We start from the raw sequence: 8,589 nt of genomic DNA, 5'->3' as shown, positions 1-8,589 counted from the left end.
CTATTCGCTAACAATGGGACAATCGCAGCGCGGCGAACGCGCTATCGATTTCGGAAACCAACTGTCTTGTAGAAATAGTATAGTAGCGACGGCCAACACATAACGCGGAGCAAATACATTCCGTTACTGATGTAGCTGATATGTATTTTCCACCCATATAGGCCTACCTATAACCGTAAATTGTGGAATGTGATAGCTATTCTTACATAGCCTGCGTTGTCGTTGTTTGCGGTCGTTATAATGTTTTCGACTGTAATAGTCGTATACACCAGGTCACTATTCTATGTTTTCATTTCATATTTGTATTTGCCCATATGTAGCACTACCCACTTCTAGGATTTTGTAAGACACCGCTTGGAACAGATGGCGACGAGTATAGCCTGATAACCCGCGTGTGAAGGTGGCTAATGTTACAAGATACAGGTCGCAAACGTCATCAGCTAACTTTGTAGGTCTTATATACTTGTGAATATTAATCCACGGAAATCTGCATCTCCAGTGATCAGACTAGTTTATCCTCAAGGTCATACCGATCATTCCTATCTAATACCCAATACTGTGTACGTGCGATTGTGCATGAGTATTTTCTGTACGATCAACCTTGCCGTTTGTTATGCGTTTTGGTTGGATGAAAATAAGGACTCTTTCTCTGTCAACCAAAATCATCAATCTAACCCTGATTTTCCACAGTCTGAATGATGTCTTAAACCAAGTTTGATGTCAGTGTGTGACAATGTACGCTGTTCATTTCCACCTTGTTAAATGGAGATGGGACGAGCAACGACAATAGTGAGCATAAAACCGAAATTAGGACCTTAATGAAAATATTTTTGTGCTTTTCGTTTCATCCTTTTCGTTGAGCAATCTGCATATAACTGAATATTTCACAAAAGAAATAATTTAAATATGTATTGTAGAATGTATAATTGCAGCGGCCAACCGAGTGCAAAGAAAACGCTCCCGCCTTCACGTTTCTCTTGCTTATGTTGTCATTGACATATTTGTGTATATTTACTGGGTAATTTACGTGTGTCTGTGTGTATGTGGGGGGGGTCAGTGCCTCACCAGCCATGAATCTCACCGCACGTCACTGGTGTATATCAATGTGGCTGGCGAACAGACTGCAAAATGAAAGGAAGATTTTCCTAATCGAAAAGCTATATTGTCGCACGGATACCAAAAATATAGATTATAATCATGTAAAATTTCTGAATACCCCCTAAATCACCTTGAAACTCGGAAATCAACATTGTTTCCGAAAAATAATCGAAGCGGCGCGACACATGCGCAGCGACCGATGAACTTGTCGCACTGATTGTGACGTCGTTATTGAGCGTCTAATGAAGTCGAATCGTGTTCCCTGTGAAGTTTTGTTGTGCCTTAGTCTTCGCCGTGACGTGATGACCTCGTCCGAATGCGAGCCGCGAGTTGTTCTCGTATTTTGGTTAAAGGAAAGGACGTAGTTTATTTTTGTCCTCGATGTTTTTGCGGCATATACACCGACTCATGATATACATACACACGATCTGCGCATATGCATACCATGAGTGCATGATGTGCATATGCCGCTGGACAAGGAAGTGCAGATATAACCTTTACGGCTTTCGAAGTCATGCACCACCCCTCCATGCTATCCCAGTAATGCATGAGCGCCAAGCAGGAAAGCCATGGATACCAGTGTTACTAATCAGGTCTTTGGTCTGACCCGGCCGGGAATCGAACCCACGACCTACCGATCAAGAAGCCGGACGCTTAACCATTACGCTATCTTGTCGGTTATTGGCGCGTTAATATATTTGGATAACCACAAATAGTAAAACAGCAGTCTAGAAGAATACAATGAATACATATTACTCTGCACGCAGCAGGCAGACTTGGACAACTAGAAAGTTTCAGCTTATCAAAACTAGACTAGAATTAGAATTACAGCTATTAAGTTTTTCCAAAATAGAGTAGGATTATAATTATAGCTACACGATTAATTCCAGATTAGATTAAAATTAGAATCGGAGACACACACGCAATTCAATGGTTTCTGGTGGGGAATAGAGGCATTTGCTCAAAATTATATACAGGACAGTCTACATATTCACGGAGACACATGCGCCATTAATGTTACCAGTTAACTGCTCTGGAATGTATGTATCGAAAATTATATTACGTGTTGTTCACTAAACCTTATTTTTAACTCTGGATGGCCTCTGACGGCGTCACAAACGTATCCAGCACCACTAGTTTGACGTGAAATAACGCTTTCGTGAAATTTTAAGCGTTACTGGTATCGGCTCACAATACGTTTTATGTTGCAGTTAAATGCGATTACTTTTTGCCTACTGGTGCGGTTGTGTGTCTTGTGTAGTCAAACCAGCAAATAGCTACTCTGTGATGACAAAAGTGCTGGATAGTGGGGAACAAGGCCGTAACTACCGCACCCCAACCCCCAATTGGGGGGGGGGGCGAGCTCGAAGGAGCCCAAAATGATTTGGTGAATTAACATAAATCAAAGTATTTTTTTTAAATTTATGCCACTTTTTGAAAAAAATTTCGCGCTGGCGGCGCGATTTAATATTGCCAAATATCTGATTATTGGGTACCCCACGGAAATACGTAGAGTTTATAGAAATGGAGACTTCGGCGTCGGCCATTACTGCGCCACGACGCACCAAGGCATATGAAGTTATTGGCCATGTAGCATGCAACTCCAAGAAGTGTGCCAGAACGATCAGCAGCGAGAAGACCTTGGCCGAGAAGGAATGCCCTTGTGGTGACCCAAAACATATATGTTTAATTGGTTTAATGGATGGCGCCGAATGTTCCTATCCTAGCGATCTGAACCCCACAGGACAAATGCCATCCCGCAGGGAAAAATTATTTTGCCAGTAAATCAATACCATTTTGAAATCGTGTGTGCCTTTTAGTTTTAACGATTTCTATATCTTTTGACATAGCAGATATAGGAGGTCACGAAATAGCATAATGTAACGAAGTCAATATACCAACGGGTCCGCTCGAAGATGTTCAATTCTTATTTAGGGGTCCTACCTTTTCCAACAAACCTCACTCAGCTCTACCGGTAAATCTGACTACGTGAGCAGAGAGGGGATAAAAAATTGATAGCAAAATCTATGCAATTCCTGATCATATTGGCCGATTCAAACACAAATTATATAAATCTTTCGCGCTTCGCGCGTTTAGTCGCAGTAAGGTGACGCACTAAACAGTAGACCCGATGTAGCTGATAAGAAGAAGGGAAAATCGTACAGGCTCATCGGGGCCCAAGACCAACGTTTTTTGCGCTAGGCTGACAAAGAGCTGTTATGGTCCTGGTGGGGAATGAAGGCTCGGAATAAATTTGAAGTGGGGAATGAAGACAAAAAGGTTGGGAACCAATGAATTACAGCATATAAACATTTCAGAAATTGGATTAGAATTATAATATCGGCACTAAATTGGCAACTAGAAGTATGTATGTATATAGTCGCCCAGGTCTGGTAACTGGTCAATTTTCGGAACAATATATAAGAGCATAAGAACATTTCACAAATTAGATTAGAATTAGATTGCTGGCATTTCGCTCTAATTGATGGAATTAGACACCTAGAATTATCTAATTGTCCAAGTCTGCAGGCTCGTGATCTGCTGACTTGTAGCACATGGCTGCACAGAGCACGGCACGCATGCACTTTCGTTGTATAGGCCTACGCTTTTGTGAAAAAAAAACAATTAGAAATTACGCCAGTGATTCTCAAACTTTTTGTCGTCGCGGTCAGTCAATACTCACGCAGCCGGTTCCCCTCAGGTTTTAGTTCAAATTTATCTCAAATTTCTCAATTTCCCTGTGTAAATAGGCTATACACTGTAAAGGGCAAAACTGCACTTTTCATAGGAAGGTTTGGTATGCTCCAAATGCTCACAATATCATTTATTAGACCAACGGAGGTTGAATGCTGCCGCGATAATTGCCAATGTATGGCAGATATTTCTTCACGACCAACGACGGAATCGGTCGACTTCGCGTGACGCGAATACCATCGCGGAAGTCGTATAAATTTCCTGGTGCGGAACGCATTCGCAGCCAGCGCGCGCAATCGGCTAGGACGCAATCCGCGTGGCGTTCCAATTCCAAGTGCTGATATAGCTTCTGGCTGGTGCCGGTAAATGTTCGTACGGGGGCTTCCGGCATCCAGTACTCTTGTGCGATATCTAGGTGACGGCAGTACGCATGTAGAGGCGAGTTTCTGGAATTGTAAAACACAAGCCGGCAGCAGTTGCAATTGTGACACTAACTTGATTTACAATAAAAATAGTAGTAATAACAATTGGTAAATAAGGACATAAGGTGCTAATTAAGCTCGTGTGGCTGGCAGCGAAAAAGATAATGTCTATGCACGTTAAGTGGGAAGGGAATTGAATGCCGATATGTATTGCAATGATCGCTTCAACTCGTGCCTATGAATTACCCCATACCAACGCAGACAGCTGAAGCGTAATAAAAGAAGTAAACTAAAAAAAGAAAGCACAATAGCTATGCAATGTCTTCGGGACAAGGGCGAAGTCATTTTAAGAAAAATATGACATGGAAAGTCGCTAGTTTTCTGTGTAAATGAATGACAGACCGTAATCCTGCAAGCTCCGAGGCGCTGTCAAGCGTCGCCCGGAATCCGGGGTTGGAATGGGTGTGACATTGTTGCTCCGTAAAGGATAAGAGACACATACGCAAAGAGAGAGAGAGAGAGAGAGAGAGGGCTCTACAGCGTATACAATACATACATATACAGGGCCGTAACAGCACTTCGTCACCCCCCCCCCCAAAAAAAAAAAAAAAAAACGTTGGTCTTGGGCCCCCCATAGGGTGATAAACCTAACTTCTGGGGGGTTCGACGCTGTTTACCGCGACTTCTCATCTACCTTGGGTGTGCGTTCAGTGCGCCAGCATTTCTGGCCTACACGCGCGAAGCGCGAGAAATTTCTATAATTCGTGACTGAATCGGTCAATATGATCGGGAATTGCAGATATATTGCTATTAATTTTTACCCTCTCTCTGCTCACGTAATCTGATTTACCGGTAGAGCTGAGTGAGGTGTGTTTGAAAAGGTAGGAACCTTCAAAACATCTCCGAGTGTATACCCGTTGGCAGGAACGAAACAGCACTTCGTCAGCCCCCCCCCCCCCCCCCAAAAAAAAAATTCATGGGCTTCCATTAGGTGATAAACCGTCCCCCATCACGTTGTTCGCATTTGCCGTTTCGTGAGCCAGCGCCAGGCGCGAATATTTTCGATAATTCATGATTAATCGGATAATAAGATCGGGAATTGCATAGGCTATATATTGCTATGAATTTCTTGTCCTCTCTACTCAGATTTACCGGTATAGCTGAGTGAGGTGTCTTCGAAACTGTAGAGCCCGTAAATAATAATTAAACATATTCCGGCGAGCGTACGCGTTGGTATGACATTGTTACATGACGGTATTTCGTGATCACCTATCTGCTATATCAAAAAATAAAGAATCGCCTAAACGTACCAAACTAAAAGTTCACACGATTTCAAATTGGTATTTCTTCTCTGTCATATAATTTTCCCCTGCGGGATGGTATTTATTGTCTTGTGAGGTTCAGATTGCCAATACAGGTACATTCGGCGCCAGTCATTTAGGCGCCTATGGACAATTAAATCTATATGTATTTTGTATATATGACGAGGTTTTCGGTCAGCATAAGGGCGGTCCCGTTCGGCCAAGGTTTTCTCGCTGCCGATCGTTCTGGCACACTTCTTGGAGTCGCATATTACATGGCCTAAAACTTTATATGTCTTGGTGCGACGTGGCGCGGTAATGGCCAACGCCGATAAGCCCATCTCTATAAATGTTGCGTATTTTTTGTGGGGGGAAGAGTACCCAATAATAAATATATTTGGCAACTCTAGATCGCGCGCAGCGCGAAAATGTGTTGACAAAGTTGCACAAATTTTCAATAAATGCTCTATAATTTATGCTAATTCACGAAATAATTTTGGGCCCCCTTCGAGCTCGGCCCCCTCCCAAATTGGGGGGTTTGGGGTGCGGCAGTTACGGGCCTGTACATATATATACTCAAGTGCAGAAAAAGATGTTGAATGCGTTGATACCAATAGAAATTGCGCGCAACCTTTTCATTTCTAAATTGCAATTCCAAGTAACGGCACTTCGAGAATGACTCACTGGTCAGGTATGTAGAGGAGGGGCGGTATTTATCTGCAAGTCCATTTCTCTGAGTTTTTCGGCATCGCGTACTTTGAAGTCAGTCATTCTTTTCTGAATCTTCTGCGAAATTTCATCTCAGAGTGGCGCAGGAATCTGTCGGAAGAGCCATCTGAATCCTCTTTTGTCTGTTTTGGTGAAATGTGTATTGCTCCACAAACAATATCCTGCACTATTCTGCTCGATAGGGGGAGCATCGTGCTCGGTAGTGGGAGCATCCTGCTAAGCTGCAGGAGTATCGTGCGCGGTAGCGGGAGTATCCTGCTCGGTAGCAGGTGAATCCTGCTTGATAGCAAGAGTGTCCTTCTCGATAGCAGAAGTATTATGCTTGTAAGCAGGGCAACTAGGCGGAATAAAATCACCGAATATGCAATCAAAGTGGTTGCAATTCCTCTTAACCCTCGCGTTCCTCGTAACGCGCATATTGCTGTGCCACCAAATTCGCTTCTCGTTTAATTTTCTTGAGCTTCCATTCAGATTTTCGTGGCCGCAGTAAAATAGTAACGGGCCATACCACCACCCGCCTTCGTGGCGAGAAGCGCAATTCTTTGCCGAAAGATCGTGATCGGCGTCTTTCGTTGAGAATTGTCGATTGTTGTGATATGAAAGAGGATCGCTGGTATTCACCGAGAATCCGGACACGATTAATCTATACTTGTCGGAACTGGGTCCAATTTGGAAATAGCTGAATAACAAGAATTGCCGCGAAATGAGATGACGAGCTTGTGACGTAATAAGGGAGACTCAGATATCACATTGTCATACGATCATACGGTCATACGGTCATACGGTCATACGATATTGCTGCCAATGTTGCGAGAATGCCATCAATTCAGATTCCATTCATTTGATACAGAAGACGTAGGTTCACACATCCGCATTCATTCAGCCTCTTGTCTCTTAACAGGTAGGAACTTTTTTTAGTTTATTTCGTTATTCTGTACCACGAATTATGTTGTTATAGTCATAATTTCAAATTTGGGTATACATTGACGCATGGAAAAAAGAACTGCGTATCGTTTCAACTTGCAGTGTCTGCTTACGATGAATTATGATGACACAAAGAGAAAGATCCTCTCATATTTCCTGCCAGTGCGACACGGAATATTTTCAAAACCGAAACTGCTCCATGAACATCTAAAGTAGTGGTTCTCAACCGGGGGTTCGCGAAGCATTTTCAGGGGGTCCGCAAAGCCTATAAATTTGTAAAATGTCCGATAACCATTTTGTAACTTTTTAAATTAGGGAAATCACTAGGCAGTTTTGCTTCAAAACTGCTATTGCTTCAGTAAGCACATCAACACAATGGTAGTATGAGATTATTTGTCAAATTGTCAATAGCTTACTAATACAAACTCATTGCTGTTTAAAGATGTTTTGTTGACGTTTGTTGAAAATAGTTATTTCCTAGTATGTCTCAAAACACGGATTAAAATCTCATCAAGGTATCCATTTTCTACAGTAATACATAAACGCCATTCCAGAATATCTTAAAGATGAGCTGCTAGCTCTATAAAGAAATGATGACTATAGTCTGGACAGGACAACTTCATTGAAAAGTCTGCTTATCAATTTTGGTGCCCTATATGTTGCGATCGTACCCAAAGGTGTCGTCGGAAGCGTCAATAGTTAATATTAGATTCGCCGCCATCTACCTTTGTGGAAATGGATTTTCGGCACTCGTTTATATCAAATCCAAGGCGTGTATTTTCAAGACACGACCATACATTTTAAGAGATAAGAAATTCAGCTGCAGAATTCCCTTCGAAAAAATATAAGTCTACCCAATTTCTACGATGTTATTTCAAGAGCGGTCCTTTTTTGCTGTTTATCAGTAGCCTTGAGTTGACAAGACAAATGCCGATTGCACGATAATTGAGTCAAATTTGAACTAAAACTTGGAGGGGTTAGCCGGGGTCCGTCACAGTCCAAAAGGGATTCGCGAAGAAAAAAAGTTTGAGAACCACTGATCTAAAGCAGGGGTTACCAACCTCTCTGCAACCAAGAGCTACTTCTTGGGTACTGATTGAAGCGACGGGCTACCATTTACTCCCACCGTTTACCCGTACCAGACTTGAATTTTCGCTTTGATATTCATAGGACTGGGCAGGAATGACATTGCGGTAAGACTTCTAAGGGAGTCTTTTAAATCAAAACATCTCATTTCAACTAGCTAGCCACCAAATTTTCTTCAAGAAATCATGAATTACTTTGCACCATGTTAGTATAAATTACACAATAGTCAACTCAAAATTTAAAATAGATCTTGTCACACTTTAGATTGGACGTCATGATATCTGTTTCTATATCAGTCAGTGAGAAGCCTGGCATTGCATGCTATCGCTATCAAC

The sequence above is a fragment of the Botryllus schlosseri genome, chromosome 4, assembly GCF_051294905.1.
Source record: "Botryllus schlosseri isolate E-star chromosome 4, Bs_hap1, whole genome shotgun sequence".
Taxonomy (NCBI): Eukaryota; Metazoa; Chordata; class Ascidiacea; order Stolidobranchia; family Styelidae; genus Botryllus; species Botryllus schlosseri.
This window is presented reverse-complemented; position numbering follows the sequence as displayed.